Source organism: Acomys minous (assembly GCF_964271855.1).
Source record: "Acomys minous genome assembly, chromosome: 1".
In the NCBI taxonomy this organism is placed as follows: Eukaryota; Metazoa; Chordata; class Mammalia; order Rodentia; family Muridae; genus Acomys; species Acomys minous.
In genome coordinates, this window is record NC_140483.1 from 106,066,478 (window position 1) to 106,091,042 (window position 24,565).

General features: G+C 44.0%; 1 protein-coding gene across 7 annotated transcripts in view; it reads left to right on the forward strand.

Moving 5' to 3' along the window:
• NCOA2 (nuclear receptor coactivator 2) overlaps positions 1–24,565 on the forward strand; it is a 237,110-nt gene that overhangs the window by 63,296 nt on the left and 149,249 nt on the right. The window contains exon 1 of one of the 7 annotated variants that reach the window (XM_084772538.1): positions 296–537. The exons of the other annotated variants lie outside the window; for them this stretch is intronic. The gene's annotated coding sequence lies outside the window, so the exon portion shown is untranslated. Of the gene's footprint in view, positions 1–295; positions 538–24,565 lie in introns of those variants that run through there. 7 annotated transcript variants of the gene reach the window in all.

Consider the following 24,565-nt stretch of genomic DNA (forward strand, 5'->3'; position numbering starts at 1 on the left):
GCAACACAAGCCAAGTATGTTCCACTTTTCTGTGTCTTAGGTATGCTAATTAGTCAGGCGGTCTCATCTGAAACTAAGGAAGGTATAATAGTGCTAGGTTGTACAACTTGCTGTACCAGTTCTACAGTGTTTTTGTTTTGCTCCAAGTAGATGAAAGGTTTATTTAAGTGTGGCCACACTGGTACTGCATTCCTGGTGATCTTGGAGGGTTAATGACAATCTTTGTCATAGAAATCAGGAAATGTGGGTTGAGCCTCTGGGATGCACCTAGCTACTTCATTAACATACTCCTTCCCAGAGGACTGGGGCTTGTTGGAAGTATCTGGCTGTAGGTCCTGTCTGTCATCCATCTGTCTGTCATCTCTGTCGATCTGCCCATCCCAGCCTGTTTATTTCTATACTCATCTTGGTGGGTTTCTTTTTTTTTCTTTCTTCTTCTTCTTCTTTTTGAATTCTCTTAACACATCAGTATTTGGCTAACTTACCCATTGGGTGACTGCTCTCTCTGGCAAGACTAAGACCCGCTTTGGAAATCAGGTGAGTTTTGTTCCACTGTCAGCAGGTTTGTTTTCATTGCTAGGTTGTGAAGACAGTCATGTTGAGAGATTATTTACTGCTTTGTTAAACTGGTTGGTTTTTAACTGAGTTAACTTTGCCAATGCTGTGATTTATGCCACTGTTTTTTTAAATTACTTATCATGGATTGAAGAGTTGCTTAAAGTAGGTATCGTATTTTGCAAGCTTTTAGGTGTCATTGAACAATATCTTAATGTATTCTGGTTACTATGAGTTCTGTAAAAATGCCTGTGCCAAGGTAGGTGCGCGTTTAGGAGAGGTGGCATACTGCTGGGGTTTTTGTTTGTTTGGTTTTGGTTTTTCGAGGCAGGGCTTCGTTGTGTAATAGAGCCCTGGCTGTCCTGGACTTACTTTGTAGATCAGGCTGGCCTCGAACTCACAGATCCACCTGCCACTGCCTCCCAAGTGCTGGGATGAAAGGCGTTTGCTGCCTCATCGGGCTGCTCTTTTATTTTGTTTTTATTACAAGGTACTCGATTTATTTTAGATAAATTCCTTAATAACACCATTATCCAGACGGAACTGAATACAGAACAGGGTGGTTCATTTGAAGAGTCTTTGTGCAAGTGCTACAGATGTAGGCTGGATGAATTCGTCTCCTGGAGTGGATTTCAAACCTGTGTGCTGCCTTGCAACAGGAACGGGAAACTTTGAAATTTGACGAGGACTTTGGCAAAGGCAGTGCAGTGAGTTAGTCACTGTTTTTACTGATTGTTCCCGTCTGGGCCCTTAGAGAAACCCAGGAAGTTATTTACTAGAACTCTGATGTACTGGGGATCTTTTCTTTGAAAGGTCCTTGTGGTTTCTGTGAGTTAGTGTTTATCTGCAGTGTCCAGCCTGTGGAGGGTTCACCTGACTCACCTTTTCATCTACCTCCGATGCATCTGCACCATTGTGAGGGCTAGAGAGGAGCTCAGAGTTCCAGCCAGCATATTCAGGATTGAGTCCACACCTCCCTGCCAGGTGAGCTTTGCTGGCATTTGTACACACTGGTTCTGAGGGCTTGAGGCTGTGATGAGTGAGCTTTGTGATTGCTTATACGTAAGTAGCATAAGAGATTAACTATGCTGCAATTTGAGTGAAAAAATTATATAAAAGAAAATGTTAGCTAGGCCTGGTTGCATGTGTCTTGAATCACAACTCAGGGGAGGCAGAGGCAGGAGGATGTCTGAGTTCCAGGCCAGCCAGGGCTATAAAATAAGACCCTGCCTCAAGCAAGCAAGCAAGCAAATAAAAAACAAATAAGTACATTTTTAAAATTGAAAATTTGTCAGTTTTCCTCATGTGGACTTTCCTTGTTTTATATTTAATAAAAGAAGTATCCTACCTATATAAGTCTAAGAATCACAACTCCAGGGTGAGGGGGCCTCAGAGACAGAAAAACAAAATAAAACAAAACAAAACATTTTCCTTGGCTTTATTTGTATTGATTTATTTTTCTATTGTCGTTTTGAGCTAACAGCAGGGAAGTGGCTGTGTCATTTCACATGTATGTGGGAAACTGTAAGTAGGAACCGGGAGCATGTTTTCTGCATCGGGAGTACACATAGACTCAGTTCATGGAGCTATGTGTAGGCAGAAGGAAGAACTGAACAGAAGTGTCTTTAGAACTGGGAGTTTCGGTGGAAGTCTGTTAAAACCCTACCTGGGTGTTTGGCTTGTCTTGCCAGTTGCAGGGAGGTGGGGAGCAGCCTGGGCTGGCTTCCTGGTGGCTCAGTCTAACTCACTGTTGCTGGAATGGTAGGCGTGGCCTTGCCACAACAGTCAGCTGCTTACTGCGGTGGCAGTGAGGCAGCACTGCCTGAACTCTGGCCAGAAAGACCAAAATGCCACCCTGTTAGTGGGCCACCTGTGTCATCCTTGGGAGGGGTGCAGAGTCCATTTTAGAGTATATAAAGAAAGGGTTTGAAATAACAGCTAATGCTATTTTCTGTTAAATTAGCAAACGATTGATAAAATGAATGGGCGACTGCCTTATTAAGGTTATCATCAAAACAACACTTTCAGCAACTACTCCAGTGTAAATTGATTTCATTTTTCTGAAGCTCACTGTGATTTTGTAATAAAAATCTTTACAGTTGATCTCTCTTGGACCAGGAACACGTGGGTGCAAAGTTTTCCAGCATACGATGGAGGTAGTTCTATGAACCGAAGAGCCCTGTAGGTGAAGGTGCCACAGTCACTAGTATCAAGAGCAGTGCTTAGGGAAAGTAGCGAGTAGTAAGGATGCTGAGCTCTGCTGAAGACACCACAAAGCACTGGGAAAGCCAGTGAACAAAACATTCTTTAAAATACTGATGGAAGAGGTTTCATGGTAGGGAATAGTGGATATTCCTTCCTTTTTCCATTTTTCATAATGACTGTTTACTTATGTTCAAATGTTTAAGGCTGGAAAAGAACATCGTGACCTAAGGGACAAAGGGAGACCTGACAAGATCAGGAGGCCACAGGAAACAGGGCGACGCTGCTGAAGCAGGTTCCAGGACACCATAGCAGCGTGGTTTGGGGATGAGTTAGAATTTTTAGAAGTTGTTGATTTCTAAGGTACAGCTTGTGTGGGGAGGGAAACCAGTAACGCCGCACATCTATGCCACTGAGAGGCACCCAGTGCCTGATAAATTCACAGAAAGAGTGGGTGAGTGAATGTTTGTTGCCATGTCCGCTTAGCAGTGATAGTATGTTTGAGGAGCTCGAGACAACAGAGGTGTCTGAGGTGGCATGGTGACCAGTTCACCTGGAGTGCTGTATCCTGAGACTATGCATCTTTGACGTGAACTGCACTCCTTTGCCACTGACTTGGCGCTTAGAAGAGGGAGAGCAGAGGTAGGATGGAGCTGGCCAGGGTGAATCTGGGGTGGCTGTGGACGGGCTGAGGTTCTGGGCTTTGGAACCCAGGAATGCCTTGGAACTACTGAGCCAGTTTACTCTGTAGTGTTAAATGGTATGTATGCACATAGGCCTATTGGTTTTTAATATTGAACTCCGTCAGGAACCTATTTTATTTTACCCTTTTACAAACTAATTTATTTTACACCCCTCCCCACCAAGTTAAATTTATGTAGTCATGTTCAGAGGTATTTGGGTCATTAATATTTTTGATTGGGATGGTATTACAGCTCTATCTTTAGCAGTATGATGTACCTGTTGCTTGTAGGAACAGTGATGCTGCTGTCACGTTAGGCAGTGAGAACCTAATGCATCAACTACTTATTTTTTAGTATGTATGTATGTATGTATGTATGTATGTATGTATGTATGTATGTATGTATGTATTCTGCCTGCACACCAGAAGAGGGCACCAGATCTCATTATAGATGGTTGTGAGCCACCATGTGGTTGCTAGGAATTGAACTCAGGACCCTTGGAAGAGCAGACAGTGCTCTTAACCTCTGAGCCATCTCTCCAGCCCCATCAAGTACTTATTTAGAAGCTTATGGTTCATCCCTCATTAGTCTTTTCCTGTTTATCAGTAACCTTTTTGAAGGTGGCTATTTTTGTTATTTTCCATCCTTGACAATTTTGCTTCTTTACTGTGGAAATTGTTTCCTCCAACAGTGGCCTGCTTTCTTACCGTCATTACACGTGCTGTCTAAATTGTAATCTGTATTTATAGCCGTCTCTCATCTGACTCACTCATGATATTCTCCCCTATTTTTAGTTTTTTTCTTTCCTGAACTTGTATGCGTATGACACACACTAAGCCTATACTCTGCCACTCACTTCCAGCCTCACTCGGCTGTTTTAAAACAACAAAGTCCAGTGACTCAAACAAACATTTAAAGCTGACTTTATCTGTTCCACGGTCATTCACATTTTTAGCTGTGATACTAAAGGGTACTAAATCTTCTCACCGTTTTTTGAGCCCGTGTCATTTAGAGAGTAACTGATTTTGAGGAAGGATTTGTGTTTGTTCGTCAAAGTATGCCAGGTTTCCAGTACACGCCTCCATGCCCGTGGACTCTGCTCACTGAGTAACCATTGAGGATTGCTGTGTGCTCCCAGGGTGTTTGCAGCAGCCGGCGTAGTTTCTATGTGAGCTTCATCTGAGTCAGGAGTTGGCAGTCTGGCCTCCACATAATAATGGGATACCTGCGTCATGGTGGCACCTGCAGAGCCTCCTGCCAGTCTAACTCACCTATGGCAGGCGGCCACTTGGACTCTGCCAACCCCAGAAATACAAGCCTAGCATCATCTTCATTTTCAGCCTTTCTTTTTGGTCCTGGGGCTTGAACCCAGGGACCCATGCATGCTGAGTACATGCTCTGCCCTGCAGCCATATCTTAATCCCTGCCACATTGTAAGCACCAATTCCACGGACTCTCTCCGAAGGTCCTGGGCATTTCCCACTTCTGGCTATTGGAACAGCAGTAACTGCAACAGTTACTGTGACTGGTATCCTTATTCAACACCCGCGCTACGGCTAAGACCCTCCTGTGGGTGTTTCCTGTACACTTCCTTATTTATCCTTTTAACAACTCAGGTTACAGAGGAAGTAACTCAGGCCAAGGGAGATGGATTGGCTTAGTCAGCATCACACACAGGGCATGTGGCAGATGCTGCTGTTTGTAGCTGTGAGTTTTAGGTGTGTTCAGGGTGAGGGTCCTAGAAGAAGAGCTGTATTTAAAGCATATGTTGGTGTTACCCACTAATGTTCTGAATACTAGCAAATACTCAGAGTGCTGTTACAGCACTGTTTATAACCATGCAGTAATTGGTATTTTACATAGAAACCCAAGGTTCCCTTTACCTAGGGCAAACCTTGCTATCTCTTTGTTGTTGTTTTTTTAAATTTTGATTTTTGTTGTTGTTTTTGTTGTTTTGGTGTTTCAAGACAGGTGCTTCTCAGTGTAGCCTTGGCTGTCCTGGATTCACTCTATAGACCAGGCTGACCTTGAACTCACAGAGATCCACCTGCCTCTGCCTCCCCAGTGCTGGGATTAGAGGCGTGCACCACCATGGCCAGGAAAGCCTGCTATCTTAGTGAGTGGATGCTCATGATGTATAACTGTGCCATATGAAGCACAGTGACTGCTGTTTGTCTTTCAGTAACAGTAAATGTTTACAATAGGAATGGATTCCTATTGGTAATGTTGACTAAGGCCTACAGACAAGCACAGCAGGGGTCAGGAGGAGCCAGGTGGGAAGCATGGCCTCCAAGCCAGCAGTCCCTGGACTTAGTGGCAGTACCACTGGTTCTAAACTTCAGGGATCGGCAAGGAAGAAGCTCACCCTCAGTTATAGTTTGATTTGCTAGTCATTTAACCAAAGGACAGAGTGAAAAATAACCCCAGAATTCTATGTGTAACTCAGAGAAGTGTCTCTCGGAATCACATTTATGAGGGATATTTTATCTGAGAAAAGGTTTCATTCTTGATTGAAGAAGGGTAAATTTCAGAGGAACAGAAGATATTGTTACATTCTAGCACTGGGAAGGTGGGGGCAGATTGTGGCAGGGGGATTGCAAGCTCCAGGCCACATAGACAAACCTGCCTCCCAAACCAAACCCAAGCAAACCTGGACTGAGTTCATAGGAAAAAACTGCAGTTTTGCTCCTGATTGGTGAAGACTTTACAACTATGAACTCTACAGGGACGAAATGGAATGTTCCTTGCCCCCACCTCCCCTGGCACCCACTTAGCCCACCTTTGCATGAGGCTTCTCACATATTTACTATAGATATACCTCCTGCCTCATCAAATACACGTGTCTTTGTCTTAAATGTGTCTTTCACATAAGACATATATTTTCCTTGTGCTATATGCAAATCGTATTTTCTCTCCTCCCCCCACCCCGTGTGTGTGTGTGTGTGTGTGTGTGTGTGTGTGTGTGTGTGTGTACATGCACGCGCTGCTGAGGGTTAAGCCCAAGTTTCATAAGTACCAGAGAAGTACTCTGCCACCGAGCTATACCCTTATCATATTGTATTCTTACTATATTGGCACAATTATATATATCTATGGGGGACAAAGTGACATTATGAGTCATTGATACAATGTAGAATTGCTAGATCAAAATAATGAAGATACTCATCACCTCAGACTCTTACCTGCTTTATGAGACGAACACAAAATTTACTCTTGGAAATTTTAAACTGTACAACACATGGTTACTAGCTACATACATCATATCGAGCCGTTCTCCAAAAACAACCAACCCGCAGTCGGTCTCCTAACTGGGATGTGGTACTTGGTTGCCCATTCCCTACCTCCGTGGCCTCTGTAACCACTGTTGTCTCTGCGCCCTTTGTCCCATTGTTTTTGATTCCATATATAGGTGAGATCAGGTAGCATTTATTTTTCTGTGGCTGGCTTAATTCACTTAGAACAGTTCACCCCAGTTTCCATCTTGTGATTTTGAAGGCAGAGCATATACTACTGCATACATGTATCATGTTGTTCTTAATCCATTATCATTTAGGTTGGTTCTGTAACACAGCTTTGTGACTAGTGCTGCAGTACATGTGAAAAAAGTATATACTGCTTTAAAAATATTATTAATTTTATGTGTGTGTTTTGTCTGCATGTGTGTCTGTGCATCAGGTGCTTGCCTGGTGCTGGCAGAGACCAGAAGAGGGTGTAGAATCCCCTGGGACTGGAGTTATAGGTAGTTGTGAGCCGTCCTGTGGGTAATGGGAATTGAACCTGGGTTCTTTAGAAGAGCAGCCTTAACCACGGGGTCATCTCTCCAGCCTCTTGAATATCTCAATCTTCCTCTCCCCCTCCCTCTCCTCCCCCTTTCTCCCTTCCCCTCCCCCTTCCCCCTCCCTCTCTCTCTGTATAGCCTTGGCTGTCCTGCAGCAGGCTGCCAGATATCTCTTGATGAGTTGATTTCAACTGCTTCAGTAACTAGAGTTGAGGTAGTCTGGAAGGTAGGTTCTGAAAAGCAAACCAGAGTGCTGCTTTTCCTTGGAGGTTTGCAGGTGCTATGTGAGATTGTGTTAGAAGGTGTCTGGCTTCTTGGAGTTGTGCTAAGTGGTTTGCTGCTGCACACCCTGGACTTGGTAAAAATGTTCGCTTTTTAAACAGCGCATTAAACAACCCTGAGTCCTTGTAAACCAAGTTCACTCTCCAACAATCTAGCAAGACTTGGTTATTAACCTTAGGTGTTTTGATCTGGAGAGGAGACTAGGCTCTTATGATCCTATGTGTGGAGTTTACCAAGAGTAGACACTTCTTGAAGCCATGTGTAAAGGTGCTGTCGTGCCCCTGGGTGACTCTCCATGGGAAAGGTGTGCGCTGCTAACTGTAGCGGGTGACTCTCCATGGGAAAGGTGTGCACTGCTAACTGTAGCGGGTGACTCTCCGTGGCAAGGGTGTGCTGCTCACTGGAGCGAGTGCTTTCTTAGGATCTTTCAACAGGTGACAGTTCTGTGTCTCACTGGTTCGAGCAGCATACTACTCCACCCCAGCAGGCCAGAGTTTCAGCAGCCAGAATGAGGCCCGGTACAGCCCCAGGTCGGCTCATTTCTCTTGCAGTCTTGCCTCCCAGCTGCCAGCCATGTGGCCTGGTTGAACACACTGGGCCTTGTTTGAGGCTTGTGGCAGGCCCGTGGGTTTACTTCGGGAGCGTTACAACATCACGTCTCATGTAGATATCGTGCCTTTCCTTGGCCTCCTAGGGTTTGGTTTTGGATTATTTGTCTTGTGGTTTGGGTTTGTGAGTGTGTGCTCATGGCTTTCTCTTCCTTTATTCCTTCCGCCCAGTTCACACAGACGTGAAAGAAGGGAGTAATCCCAAGTAATCCCAAGCACCAACTTTGTGCTTGTTTACAGTGCTCGGTTCTCCAGAACTTCCTTTAGCATCTCCCATATAGAGATCTCCCAGATAGCGCTAAGTAGATACATAGAACAATTGGCTTAACTCGCTTTCCCAACCCTTCTCATGTTGTTTAGTATTAAATGTAACCAGTAATGCTAATAACTCAGGGCAGCCGTTGACGACTGTGCTCCCAGCCGCACCATCCTTACACAGCCACCCCCGGTGCTTAGTGTGTTTTCTCTCAGCCGGCCGAGAGAGCTCTGTTTGCCTTGTCTTATAAGTGCCTTTACCGGGACTGTCACTCAAAGGTTGGAGTTGGCCTTTGCTTTTGCAACCTTTATTTTCCCTGAGAGGTGTTGGGTGCCAGGATAGTGTGCAGAAAGAGGGCGAGGCGAGCATGGAAGAGGCCGGGCGAGTTGTATTCCATTGCTTATGGTTAGTGTGCACACCTTCCCTCCCTCCCTGTCACTGCAAGACACTCAGGACGTGCCTGTGTCTTGTAAATCTCTAGTTACTGCTTCCCTTCCCTCTCTCAGGGCGGTCAGTTAGGACGTGAAGTTTAGGCAGTTGTAGCTTTTCAGTTTGAACTTACAGACGATGTAGTGTCTTGCTACTTCCCCAGGTGAATTCAGACTTGCAGTATTCACTGCTAAGCTAGCATTTGCACCTGAGCTCAGGTCCACCGTCAGCAGCACCCTAAAACCTGTTTACCTTTGCTTCTACACCCCATAGTTCAACTCTGCAAATACTTGGAAGGCTCAGGCTGTAACGGTAACTGTCTTCCCGGAAGGCCCTGGCCTTTGACCCCTAGAAGGCGGCCAGTAGGAAATGGCTCTGTTCTTGAAAGTTGAAAGGGGTTAGTGAGATGCTTCCATGGATCAGGGTGCTTACTACACCTGCAGAGAAACGTGGCGGCTCTGAACTGCCTAAAACTCCAGTGCTGGGGTGTTTCATACCCTCTTCTGACCTCCTTGGGATCATGCATGAAGGTGGTATGTACACATACACACACACACAGTAATAATTTTTAAAAGTTGAAAAGCACACCATTTATTACATTGCTGAAAGGTAGCATTTTTTTTCACCCTTTATATTTTCGAGACAAGATTTCTCTTTGTGGCCCTGGCTGTCTTGAAAGTCCATCTAGCCTTGAAATTAGGGCTCTACCTGTCTATGCCTTTCTAGTACTGGCATTAAAGGAGTGAGCTAAAGGCAGTTTTTGAAACATTTTTTAAATGATTTTTTAAAAAAGCAGCTTAGCTATTAATGAACAATAATTTCAGACTCATTAAATATTTTTGACATCTTTTTAAAAATATATTTTGCCTTTGGTAGTGAATGCTGTTGTGTGTCTTGTTTAAAGACTGTTCCAAGGCCAGGTGTGGTGGTGCACACCTTTAATCCTTTAATCCCAGCACTCGGGAGGCAGAGGCAGGTGGATCGCTGTGAGTTCAAGGCCAGCCTGGTCTACAAAGTGATTCTAGGACAGCCAAGGTTACACAGAGAAACCCTGTCTCAAAACAAAACAAAACAAAACAAAACAAAACTGTTCTAGAAGCCCTTGGGTCAGTTTTCTTTGAAATGAGCTGACAGTGAAGAAAACTCTCTCTTTCTGTGCATGATGTGTGTGTGTGTGTGTGTGTGTGTGTGTGTGTGTGTGTGTGTGTGTGTGTGTATTTCAGCTTAACACTCTGCAGAGCGCAGGTTTATTTCTTGTGTTATCTGTCTTATCAGTGCCTGTTGAGATGTCATGGATTTGGGATTTGGGTAGTTTGGTAATTTTAGTATGATTTTTTAAAAGATGTAACAGTAACTACCATCTTAAGTAGTCTTGGGTTTGTTACAGAATTTCTGTTCATGTCAGGAAAGGGTAACTGTAGGTGGGTTGTATGTGCTGTCTTTTCTGGAGTCTTAACATGGGTCACTGTGTTTTTGTAGAGAATAGTGTTGCTAATGAAATGTACTTTGTATTTTCAAATATTTGTGGTCTCTTGGCAGAATCACCTCAGTTCTAAATGTATATGATGGGGGGAGGTGAGAGGTTGGTGTGTGTAAGTGTTTAAGGACTGAGATGTTCCTGGACTATCTAAAATCTAGCCAGGGCAGATGGCTGCTCTTTCTCTAAACATTTTTGTGTCTTTAGAAAGGAATATATACCTATTTTGCTGTAGCTTCTCTTCCTTTAAAAGCAGAAATTTGTTTGAGTATATATATATATACACATACATATAACGGTGATGACATTTGAGACTAGAAGCTACTATCTCTTTTTGTCTCCACATAGCTCTCTCAGCCTCTCAAGGCACTACATTACCAAGTGACAAGCCATGCCTCTGTCCTGAACTGGTAAAAATGCCTTTCCTAAAAACAGCTTGAGTTTCCAAGCTGCTTTCCAGTCTCAAAAGCTTTTGAAGTATTTTGGGACTTGCCAACCGCTATTAGTTGGAAGTGTGTTTGGCTGTTTGTCCTGGGAACTCACAGTTGTCTGAAGGAAGGGTTAGAAATGTCCAGTTTCTTTGGGAATTGTGCTATAATCCAGATTTAGTTAATTAGCCTTTGCCTCTCAGAGTTTTCTCTTTTGTAAATAGGGCAACACTGACATTTGTCAGGAATTCTGTGTGTTAGGTAGCTGAGCCTGCGCTGCAGCCGCGTCTGCTGGTGCTGGCTCCAGGTGCAGACACAGAGCACGGTGGGAGGTTAGGGTGGCTGTCATTGTTACTTCCCTGGCGGCATTCCCTCCACTGCCTTCTGTGCTGACACATGCTGAGTACATGCTTCTTATGAACTCAGGCCTTCAGGTTCCTCAGCACCAGTTCTGGATTTTAATTTAGCAACACAACTATTTCAGCGCACCACCTTTCCTGTCAGTACCTGTGCCCTTGCAGACAGGAGAGGAATTTTAGTGTCTTATTTGTGGTTGCTTTTGACCTGGAAGTGTAACACTGGTTATGAGCCTTTCAGGTGAAGCAAGAAGCATGTGGTGCAAAGGTGAAAACTGCAAAGTTGTGTTAAAGGTGAAAACTGTAAAGTTATAAATATTTTTAAATCAAATTTGGAAGTGTGTGGTTTTAGGAAGTAGGTATAAACCAATAATTTTGGTATTTATTTATTTTGGGGATAGGGGAGGGGGGCTGTCTTACTCTGTAGATCACCTGCCACTGTCTCCTAAGTGCTGGGAACAAAGGCATGGGCCACCACACCCAACCATTTTGATTTGTTATTTAGGAAATAACTCAGAGTTATATAAAATGTGCAAAATGTTTTCCATAATGCTCAACAAAAAGGCTCTAGAATAATAATTAGTATTTTGAGAAACTTTGAATGTATGTCAAGCAACGAAATTATAAAATCTTTGTTAAAACAAAATGCTTACATGCATTGTTATTCTAAAAGCACCCAAATTCAAACCTTTCCCCCCACCAGGCAAGCTGCCAGTTATTGACACGTGATAACTTGGTAACCAACTTGAGTCTTCTATACTTGGAGTCTTGAAAAGAATTCTGAGACAAAGGCCTAGATCTATGTTATTTCAGGAAATGTAGGATAGATCATTGCACCCGATAGTGGTGACACTGCTCCCCCCTTAATCCTAGCACTTGGGAGGCAGAGGCAGGCCAATCTGAGTTGGAGGCCAGCCTGTTCTACAGAGTTCCAGGACAGCCAAGGCTGTTTGTTACTCAGAGAAACACTCTCTTGAAACAGCAACACTACCACTCACCTAAACAAACAAACAAACAAACAAAAAAGGTACAACAGCGTGACATAAAGAAACAATGTATCCATGAAAATAATGGTATGTTTTTCTTAGGGCTATAAAATTTATTTTGTAGCTCTTGTCTGTTTGCAAATGACTTTTTAAAGGCATTTCTTGTGAACACTAAGCTAAGAATCAAGACCTAGATTCTAGACTTTTGTTGGCTGAGTGATTTCTTTTTCTGGTATTTAAATTGGTGCACAACATTGTCTTCACACATTTTCACACGTCTTCACACATCTTCACTCAGGTACCTGGTAACCTTACTTGTCTCCCCCACCTTGTTCCCGTGTTTCCAGGAATCTTGTAGTTTTATGTCATGTGTGTTTATAATATGCGTACATATGTATGTCCTGTAGTTGAGTGCCACATCCAGCGGCATCATAGCACCTTCTTGGCATTTGCAGGGCATAATTATAGGCACACCACACCTCATAGATCTCCAAAATGCAATGAAAAAATAAGAGAAGGGCTGTCTGGGGTTCAGTGTGAGATTAGAGAGAATGAGGACTGTCCTGCTGAGGAGTGGATCTTTATTTGAGGACTGTGGGGGCTCTATGATGGTTTGCTTGTTGGTTCCTTTGTTTAAAGCGAATCAGGCGTTTGAAGATCATTGTGCTGGTGTCTGAGGTCTAGAGCTACAGAGTGGTGGTCTCTAGAGAAGGGAGGATCCTGAGTCTTCTGGTACAGACTCTTGAGGCATCTCTTCCAGATGGTGCTATGCTTCTGGGTTTATTTTTACTAACTTTTAGTGCATGCATGCATTCATGTACATGTGTCCGTGTGCTCACATGGGCTCCCACCATGTGGGTTCCCAGGACCAAACTGGGGTAATAAGGCTTGCTCCCTCATTTTGTTAAAGGCTGAGCAGTCTCTTTGTAACTGAAGGTGACTGGGTCAAGCTTAGTTTATGTATGGCTCAGAACTCTGATTTGACTTTTATACTGTTTTGAAGGAAGTATTAATAAGCTAATAGTTAACACTGAGAAATTTTCTCTTGTAATATAAATATATATATACACATATACACATATACATACACACATGTTGCATTGTTTTGTTTTTTGAGACAAGGTTTCTCTGTGTAGCCTTGGCTGTCCTGGACTGGCTTTGTAGACCAGGCTGACCTCGACCTTACAGCCATCTGCCTGTCTCTGCCTCCCAAGTGCTGGGATTACAGGCGTGCGCCACCATGCCCACTGTATTATGTTTTAAAAAGGAAATTGACCTAGTACCAAGTATTATGCTAATACTGAAATTGTAAGAGGGGAGGCAAACCAACTTGGGCAACATGGCAGAAGTCCATCTCTATTTTTAGGTGGGGTGTGTGTGTGAGAAAAGGACCTGATGACTGTTTTGTTCTTTCACAACGCGGAAATCAAGTAAATTTCTTATGTTTAAAAATACTTTGTAGCATATTGACTCTTATTTGTGTTCCTTTTGGGACCATATGATATTTGAGGAGAGAAAGCTACAAATAGAAAAAATTGTGAATAATTTTAGAATGTAGAGAATAGTATTATGAAAGGTTACATTGTCCGTGCTTTAATAAAAGAAGCAGTTAGAATTATTTTAGCAACTGGAATAGTGTGTTTGTTTAAACTGTAGCACACCTAGACAGAAATAAATCCCGCTAAAGCAGCAGCTCACTGCTTGTCTTGTTTTTCCAATCCCGGTCCTGGAGGCGCAGCTGCAGCAGAGCGGGTCGTTTCTTAGCTGGATTGTAATGTAACTTGAAAGGGTCTCTCAGCTATACTCCATGAGGAAAAAACAAAAAGGATTAGCTGCACATGCCTTGAGTCTGAGATGAGAACTCAAACATATTGCCATTTAGTACAGTTAACTAAAGCATGGGTAGTTCTGCAAACTATACGTGACTTTTTGTAGGATTTTGATGCCATCTTCACTTCCTTATCATGGAGGAACTCAGACTCAGGTCACACTGAGACTGGTCCATGTTGTGATTTGATCAAATTTTGTTGATTTCTTAATTATGTGCCTCGTGAATAGCTATTCATGTTGGAGGGGAAAAAAATCAAAATATACAGGGAGACATCATGAACTTAAACTCAAAATTTCTTCTATTATTTGGATGTGAACCTAGCTTTTAATAGCTGAGCCATCTCTCCAGCCCAAAATGTAAGTTTTGTAAAGTCAGGTATTCTAAAATGTGTGTGTGTGTGTGTGTGTGTGTGTGTGTGTGTGTGTGTGTGTGTGTGTTTTATCTGTGTGTGGCATGTGCCTGCAGAGGTCAGAGAAATGTAGGATCCAATAGGGGGCTGTAAGCTGCCTGATGTGGGTGCTAGGAACTGAACTTGGGTCCTCTGCAAAAACAGAATGCATTCTTAAATTGCTGAGCCATGTCTCTAACTCCAGTCACCACAGACGGTCCAAGACTTTGGATGTTATGATGGTGTGCAAGCACTGTTGGGTGCTGAACAGCCAACTGACTTGAGACTTTGAGTTAGGATCTCCTCCAGGCTGCTGCTATGTGGAGCAGTTGTTTTGTGGTGTGGGGCAGGGCAGCACCTTGTAGCACCAGACAGCTGTGCTCAGAAGCAGAAGCAACAGGCAGTACACAGGCGTTGTGCTGCTAAGCTGTGAGGATGGGAGTCAGCTGAGGGTTATCTAGATTGGGCCCCATTGTACGGTGATGAATACCATACAACGCTGCTGCTGTCAGTAAACAACAGGTAGTGGTCCTCAGTCATCTGTGGCCTTTCTTGTGTTTGATGCCATTCTGCTCAGCTTTTCTCTGGTCTTGAATGTTTCTGCTTTTTTGGCTTTAAAGCCCTCACTGCCTCAGACATCCTCAACAGAATGCTGCCAGGAGCCATATGTAGCTCAGGACACTGAGACCAAGATCACAGGGGTCTGGGGGGGGGTGGGAGGAAAGCGTGAGGCTCTCAAGTCTCAGACATCGTTATGTTAGGGATGTTGCTAGTGGAGCCATTCACCAAGGCTGTCCAGTTTTATGGGAGGGCAGTTAACCTCCCGCTCCAGGGGAGAAGATGCAAAGGTAATTGCCATCTTCCGTCTTTCACAGTTCTGTACAGGGATCATGTTCTCTCTGTATCACTTGACCTTGTCAGTGACATTACCATAATTGCCACCTATTCTGGTGAACACAGACTTCAGTGTGTAAGGCTCGAAGACAGTTGCTGTCTCTGTTTTGTGGTTTGTGGCTGCCTGCCTGTAGTACTTGCTGTTCTTGGTGGACTTTGTGGGAGGGCGTTGAGCACCTTGCTCAAGGATGTGTGTTTAACATGAATTTGCCCTGTAGAACCAGAGTCCCCAAGAAGGTGTCTGCATCTGTGATGTGAGTATGCTGATTCTTGATAGGCCAGTGGTGCCCAGGTACTGTCATTGCCCAGGCTATTAGAGATGTTCCATAAACCCAGGAAACCAAAAAGGATTATCAAACTTTGGATTTTGACATTATATGAAAACAAGAAAATGGCAGAGCAGTTAGCAACACAAAACACTTAAGTGTCCCATGTAACAATGAAGGTAGAGCCTTCAAATTCAATAAAATTTAGCTTTGTAGAAGGCATAGCTTAAAAAACAAAAATCCAAACCACGTATTAAACTACAGCAGCTTTGTTCTTTATTATGCTTTAGGGCACACTGTGAGGGCACCTTTTTTGGCCTTAGTTTGGTGTGTCAGCAAAGTTTTTGAAAAAATACTCTTGGATTAATGTTTTTATCTTTTGTTGTTGTTGTTGTTTTGTTTTTCGAGACAAGGTTTCTCTGTGTAGCCTTGGGTGTCCTGGACTCACTTTGTAGACCAGGCTGGCCTCGAACTCACAGAGATCCACCTGCCTCTGCCTCCCAAGTGCTGGGAGTAAAGTTGTGCACCACCACTGCCCAGCTGTGAATTTTTACCCCATATTTTATAGCATGTTTATTTATGTGACCAATGGGGAAATTTAACTTGTATAGTAGCTTCAGTTAAAAGAAATGAGTTTAGATTGCTACTTGATTCCTTTCACTGCAGATTTTGTTTTCAGTAGGAGCTGTGACAACAAAGCTAGGCCATTAATTAAACATAATCGAGATCCCCAAGGTACGAGATGGAGGTGGACACTAGGTGCTCAGTGCTCTGCAGGGCTGAGGTGCTGTTAATTTTGGGGCTCTCTCTGTCTCTGTCTCTCTCTCTCTCTCTCACACACACACACACACACACTCACTCTCTCCCCCTCTCTCTCTCTCTCTCTCTCTGGAGCGTTTCATACATGTGCAGTCTATTTACATCCTTTCCACCCTCCTTCAAGCACTACTTGTAGTGCATGTGCGTGCTGTATTCCAGTCTTCCTTGCTTTCCTTTACCTAACCTTATAGAAAATATTGTCCCCTAAGACTTGATATCTGAGAAATGAAAATAGCACTGATAACTATTAAGTACCAACACAAGGCTGAGATGGAACAGTGTCCGTGGTCACCGTAGGACAGCGGTTCTCAACTTGTGAGTCAGAAATATGCGTTTTCTGATGGTTGCAACCCACAGATTGAGAACCACAGCCCTAAGACTCAGAATATCTTTTGGTCATTTTACACTGGCATCTAAATCAAATTGTGGACCACACCAAAATCCATCCTTGATGTTTTGGGACACTTGTGTGCATTCTGCATCCCAGCGACCTCCAGTTTGGAGGAAGAACTGAGCCTTGTTAGGCTATTTTTCTGGTGCTTTTTTTTTTCTACATTAGGTTTTAGAATTGTTTCACTTTCTTTTTAGATACCATATTCTGTATTTAGTCAGAGCCTTGTGCATTTTCCTTCACTTCTGTTCTTTATCTTGCAATGTGGTGTTACTTCTCCTGTCCTCTTTGCTTTTGTTGGCATAAGCAGTCGAGTGATCTTGTTAGTGTGATGCTCTGCAGTTCCCTGTTAGGTGGCTGCTGGTGGCTGTGTAAGGCTGGGCATCGCAAACCATCTTTCTGGTGCTTGGCTGTGCTTTCTGAGAGGAGAAGGTAGAGTGGAGAGAGTCAGAAGCAGGAAGGTCCTTTGTCCCCTGCTTTCACGTGAGCACTACTTTACTGGCACCGATAGGTACCCACTTGTGTTAAAGTTACACATGTAAATGTTACAGCGGAGCCGCCAGCATCTATTCTCAGCTCCTGCTTCTTTATGTCTGGGTAGTAAAGCGCCGTGTGTTTATCTCCACGTGCACGTGGGCACCTGCATTGATTCCATATATTGGAGTCAACCATTGTGTGTGGTGCTGCAGTGTGCACAGGAGTGTATGCATCTTTTGTCACACTAGTGTATTTTCCTTTGGACATAACACATGAGATTGTTATGTCCATGTGTGTGACATGGACAAAGTACCCAGAGGACGTTATGTTATGTAGAGTAAGTCAGACAGCAGGACAAATACCGTATGTTCTCACTTCTGTGTGGAAATGTAAAACCTGGCCTCACAGACCCGGGGATAGTATAGAGCTTCCAGGAAGGGCAGCTCGTGTACGGTGGGTGCGAAGAGTAAGTTCTCCCGCACTGGGGATGCTCATCCCTGTAGATTTAAAAATAGCCTGTAAAGAGGATCCTGCCTGTTCCCAGTACAAACAAATGAAGCATGTTTGAGCGCTTGGATTTGCCAGTGGTCCTATTCTCAGGGCATGCCCACTGTATGCATGCACTGAGATATGCCACACTGCTCTCTGTAGCTGTGCACCATTACCTCATGCAAATTAAAACATACGAGGGAAAGTATGACTCTGTCCTGTATGGGCACATCATGGTTTAAAGATGTTCTATATATGTCACGGACAGTCTTGAAGTGTCTTACCTCAAACTCAAGAATATAAAAGGAAGAATAAAGGACTCATTTATTTCTCACTAATTAGGGATTTTAAAAAAAATCTAAGAGAAGGTGAATGTCTGAAGGGAGTTTATAATTTGAGATTGTCCACATGACTGATATTAACGCAATAAAATGTAACTGTGTTCGGAGCCTTTATTTGAGCGGCTGGTTGCTGTGAGTGTCCATGTGTGTGTTCTAGTCGTGGAAGGCAAGCCTGAGCCTTGTGCTTAGGTTTCAGAGAGCTTTAAAGTCTAAGGACACTAAGCCGCCCTACTCAAAGATGGCTGATGCCTTAACCCTGCCCTACACAAATATGGCTGATCCTTACACACGAGCTGTGCAAAAAGCTCCTATGTAGGTAGAAAGGTATTTAGTTGAAGGTAATGACAATGTGCTAGGCCAAATCCTTATTTCCTGTTTACTTGCCAGCACTTCAGCGCTTTCTACTCTAATTTATATCTTTTCTTTTCTTTTTTTTTTCTTTCTTTTTTTTTTTTTTTTTGTGGCAGCTGTTCTTTCTGGTTACCAAATCAAGTAGGAACTTTCATTTTCTCAACCCATGGAATGGAATGCCATACATCTCCTCTTGCGTTCCCAGCCCTGACTGCGCTGCCCTTCCACCTGCAGCTACTTGGTTTGCACTTGTTTTCGGGTGTTGGTGTTTCTCTGGGCTTAACCCCAAGATTACTTCCCTTTCTTTGTAGCCCTGATGATCTTAGCCATTTCTGATTCAGGTTTCCCGATTGGTCTACCTTTCTCTAGCACTCCTCCAAACCCTAGATACTGTCTCACCTGTGACCTGCCAGCTGCTCCATTGTCACTCCTGTGAGCCAACAGGAGCATCTCTCTGCCTTATCTGAAGCTCCTGCCAAAAAGACTCCTGGAAGCCTCCAGAGATAAATAGGGCTATCAAAGGTCCAATTGCTATAAAAGAAGGTTCTAGCTCCTCCCCTCCACGCTTGGCAGGCTGAGCCATCTCACTGTCAAGGTGGGGGATTCCAAGTCAAGTCAGTGGGGGCCACCCAGCTGACTTTCCTTTGTGGTCATATAGCAAAGACCACAAGACCTCTCCCAAGCATCTTGCCTTAAAATAGGAACTTCCCGTTCTTTGGCATCCTTATCTGTGGAGGCTCTCAGAGGCACACCCAACTGCAGCTCGGCACGGCACACCCAGCTGCATCTGACACACTGCTATAGCTATGTAGACTTTTATGTTTTCTAACGATTAGGTTTTCTGTGTTAAAAAAAAAAAAACAGTGTGTGGAAGTTTTGCTGACACTAGGCAAGAACATCAAGCTTTTGGGACATAAAGTGGTGTATGCCTGTCGTACAGGCACCTGAGGAAACTGAGGCAGGGGGTCATAAACAAACTAGAGATTTAAAAAAAAAAAAAAGGCAGTAGTCTACCATTCCAACAGAGCCCCTGTGCTAGGCAAGCGGCCTGCCATGGGGCTGCATTCCCAGTCCTGTGTACATTACCAGGTCTTAATGAGGCAACACTGGGTTTCTCTATTCACTGAAATTTATACTTGTGCTATATTTTAAGATATATTTGTGTTATACACACACACACACAAGGTGTGACCTTGTGATTTGAGACATACTGTTAAAATCTGATTTTATATTTGACTATGTGGTAGGTTTTATGTTATTAAGAAAAAAAAAGTGCCTTTACTGATCGTACATCATAGGCTGTGGGCATATATTCATGTGCGGCTGGAGCTGTTAAGACATTTGAAGAGGCCACTGCAGCTTTCTCTGTCCCTGCATGTCCTCAGTGTTTGCCAGTCTCCCTGCTTGTCTCAATGACTGACTTGACTGGTGCTCGTTTAATGGGGGGTCAGTCTTAGATCCTCTGCTGGAGCATGCAGGATGACAGTTAGCTAGCTCCCTGTGGTCAGTCATCTCTTTGTAACAGCCAGTTGGCTTCTCCAGTGTATGTCAGAAATGCAGGCAGCTGACTCAGGCTGCCCAGCATGTTTGCATACTCTGTTACATAGGAAATGGCTTCCTTTGGTTGGTGGATACTTCAACTAAGAGAAAAGAATCCATGGTCTGTCCCTGTACGTGCTAGGACAGCTTGGAGAGCACGTGCTTTTGTTGTTGATCTTAGTGTGGCATCAGAAATCGTAAGAGCGCAGTTTTCAGGGAATCACTTCTCTCTCTGCCTTATTAAGTTAGCAAAAGATGATAGCATTATCAAAACTGTGACCTTCCATGCCTACCTGGAAGGTGTGACAGCCATCCACTGTGGACCTGGCCAGCCTTGCCACCCAGGAGTTGTGCAGCTGGACAACATGGACACGTGGCAGAACCCCTACCTTAGGAATGTACAGATGGAACTGGAAACACAGGGTGATGCCTGCCTCCCATGCTCACCCAGTGGATGATGGCAGCTTGTGTTGTCAGTGCTTTATTTTGACACACACACACACAAAAAAAACAAAGTAGCTTTTTTTTTTTAACTCCTTCAGGCAAGTTAAAATGCCCTTTTGGCAGTATTACACTTGTCTTACTTAGCTTTCTCTGGATCTATGTAACCACTTACCAAAATACAAGAAGCTACTGAGCATAGCTGTTCTTCACCCGCGCTTTCAGCTCACTCGTTCTCATGTCCCCAGCAGACTAGTCCTGGAATAGCCACAGCCCCATTGGTACCAGAACAGGGACAAAGAACGGACCTGGAGAAGTCATTCACTTTTCTGGGTGGAGTAGGGGGTGGGGATCATTTAAGAAATTCAGTATTTAAAAAAGTGAGATGGGAGATAGAGAGCTCAGTCAGGGTCTGGGGCACTTACTGTGCTACCCTGAACTCTGGAGTTTGACTCATGACCCCAGGGCTGGTGGCGGTGGATGGAGGGGGCTGGCTGCTAGCTTAGCTGAGAAACAGGAGCATCGGGTTCAGGAGACCAAGCCTCACCTCAGACGAACAAGGCAGAGAACGATAGAGGAAGAAAACGTCTTTCTGTGGCTGCCTCAGACATACTTGCATGCATGTATACTACATACATGCACACACACCAAGTACTGCACACATACATGTGCACATATGCATGCGTGCTATGCACACACATGCAGATAGATGGAGCTGGGTCTTCTAAGACCCAGACTATGATAGTGAGCAAACATGTATTTTGCTTCTTCTAAGAAATTGAGTTAATGGCTGTAGAGACAGCTCTGCAGTTAAGAGCACCTGCTACTTTTCAGAGGCCTGAAGTCCAGGTGCCGGCACCTTCATCATGTGTAACATCAACTCTGAGGGATGCTGTGCCTCTGTGCTTAACTGCATGTACACGGCACGCACACACATCCAGGCTACCTGCATATACATGGCACGCACACACACCCACGCTACCTGCATATAAACTACCTGCACACACACCCAGGCTACCTGCATATACATGGCACACACACACACCCACGCTACCTGCATATAAACTACCTGCACACACACCCAGGCTACCTGCATATACATGGCACACACACACACACACACACGCTACCTGCATATAAACTACCTGCACACACACCCAGGCTACCTGCATATACATGGCACACACACATACCCACGCTACCTGCATATACATGGCACGCATGCACATCTTTTTAAAATCTTTTTTTTTTAGCTTATGCCTTTGTTTTGCCTGCATGTTCATATGTGCACACGTGTATGTCAGGAGGGACTGGTAGAGGTCAGAAGAGGGCATTGGATACCCTGTAACTAGTTACAGGCAGTTGTGAGCTACCTTTTGTGGGGGTTGAGTTTCAACTCCTGGGCCATCAGATTTCCAGCCTCCCCGCCCAACACACACACTTAAAATTTATGTTATATTTTTCATTACTGAGTGGTAGGAGCTCTTTTGTGTTTTCTAGACACGGCCCTTTTCCAGGTGCGTTTTTAGCTCTTGTACCACATCCTGTAAAGGCAACTTCGCAAATGTTTTCTTCCAGTTGAGGATTGTGGGTTTTAAATCTAAAAATAGTCTTATGATGCAGAAATAATTTATTGTCTAGTTTATCTGTTTCTTTATGGACTGTAATGGTCATATCTAAAAATATTGCTCATCCAATGAGTTGGTTGTTTCAACTGTGCGCATGTTTGCAGGTGTCTGTCTGTCTGTCTATGTGCGTGATGTTGGGGCTTGAACCTAGGTGTTCACATGCTAAGCAGGGTGTTTTATCTGTGAGCTACATCCCTGCCCTAGGGTGTAGTCTTTCTGAGGTTTGTGCCCTACTTGTTTTTCATTGGTCTCTGGGCATGGTGCAATGGCATCCCCTCTCTGCAGATGAGCAGCCAGTCTCGAGAACCGCAAACACTGGCCTTCCCTTGGTGAACTACTTTGACCTCTTTTGTTTGGTGTGGACTGACACAGGAGTCACTTGCTGGACTTACCTGGCCACCCCACTGCTCTGCTGATCACTGTTACTTTCCAGTGAGTCTGAAGTAGGGCACTCGACTCCTAACTTTTGGTGTTATTTTAAAGAGGTTTGAAAACCGTGTAGCATTCTCTGTCTCCATCACTTGGAGGGTTCAAGGGCAGATGTATGAGGACACGCTAAGGAAAACTAGGTGTACTTGGTACTTGGCATGGGTGGGCGGAGCTTCTCTGTCTTTGATTGAGTCATCTCTCATAGCCTGCCCTGGCCCAGGATCATAGTTATAATGCTGCTCTGTATTAGGCGCTTTACATGATTGTCTCTCGGCTTCTTTCGCGATTCCTTTATAAAGAGAGCATTGTTCTTCTCATTTCATAAGGACTTGCGCAGAATGTGCTAGGTTGTGATCCTAGCCTCTTGGTAATAGTACGGACGGCAGTAGTCTTTGTGGGGGTGAATGAGGAGGCTCTGAGACCTAGTCAGGGTAAGGAAACTAACCCTGGGCTATTCATTGTCCCCCCACGCCCGTGTGGGCCTTCTAAGGCACCTGCATGAGTCCTAGCACACAGTACAGCCCCTCTGCCCTTCTGCCAGGCTCCTATCTTCTGGAATTCTGCCAAGCCGAGGCCAGTTGCCTTCCACCCTTTTTTGAACAGCACCCTTACAGGGCACTTAAGAATTGGGCAGACTGATGGAAAAGTGAGATTATTACTAATTATGCCACATACTGTTACTCTAAATGAGTTTTATACGTGATGTGTAAACTTAAAAGTTAGTTTGTAACTCTGTTTACATTTCATTTATTTTTCTGTTTAGAATCTACACTAAGAAGTCTTATACCATGGATATCTGCAAACGTATCTGTCTCCTATGACTGTGAACTGACACTTGGCCTGTGTTGCTTTAACACGTTAATAAAGCTTACTGAATAGGACAGAATTAAGCAGATAGTGCCCTATCAATATTGCAGGCTTTAGCGATAGTATGGTGCTGTTGAGCAGTGGTCGGGACAGTGTTAGTGGTGCACAGGCTAGTGTAATGAATAGTTTAAATTCTACCATGTCTTGCTGAAAGATGCAGGGGGGTTTATTGCACACTGCCACTTGAGCAGAAACCACTCATTTTACTGTGATAACTTATTTGCATATAAATTTTCTGTTATTTTCATTCAGTTATTTCTGATATCCACGTTACATTTTATTACACACAATGATTTCAAGACTGCATCCTGCTAAAAATCAAAATTCATTGTTGTCAGTTTCGTTCCTTTGTAGACATTATGCAGGCAACTGTTTCCAGTGTCCTAGAAAAAGAGTAATTTGAATATTAATTTGGTATTAGCTTCTTCATCTTATGTTTTCTATGTATTCTAAACAGTAAAAAGTTTTAAAGGAATAGCACTGTTTTAAGTTGGGTAATGAATCCAATGAGAAAGTTATCAGAGAATGCTGTCACATGAAGGAACCGAACCCTTCAAGCTCAAGTAAAAACATCCCTTGGAGCTAAGTCTAGCACCATTAATGTTCTTCTGAAAGACCACGATTTCAGTACCATTACCAGTAATGAATGCTCAGTTTTTTTCTTGTATCCGTAAAATACACTATTAATCTAGATGAACATTAGTCCAGAGAAATAGCATAAACATGCTTTTCCTGTCTTGTGTTTCTCGGTGCACATCTGGTAACACACTTGTATGGCCAGGAGGCAGGAGCAAAGCAATGGCTCTGCCCATTGCCTTACACTTGAGGCTTTTGTTCTTAGAGGTAGACCCTGAGGAAACTTGAGGAGGCACCTCCTTAGCAAAGTGGGCACCTCTCCCTTCACTTGTGCACGAAGACTGTCACACAGCGTCCTCTTTGCTCTCATAGATGTCTCCATCATTTTAATGCATTTAAACAGGCACTGCACAGAATTCTGTTTGATTTCAATAATTTTAAGCCTTTCGGTTCTGTATTGGCAAACTAAGCACAGCACATTAGGTCATTATGCGCAGCTGATTGGTTTACTCAAAAAACATGTACGATAGCATGTTTCAGTGTGCAGGCCCTGTGCTGGCCCTAGGACTGCAGAGTGGCAACGGGTAGTTGGGGGCGGGTAGGCACATCTGCTGTGCTCATCTTCAGCCTGGTGGGGAGGGCTGGCCTTTGGACACAAGGTGAAGTGTAGCTGTGAGAACACAATTTTGTAGGTGCCCTGTCATTCATAGTGAAATGTTCCCTGTACATTTTGTACCGTGCTGTACAAGCAGAAGTGAGGCCATAGTCATTCTGCCTCTTGGCTTACTGTGCAGTTCA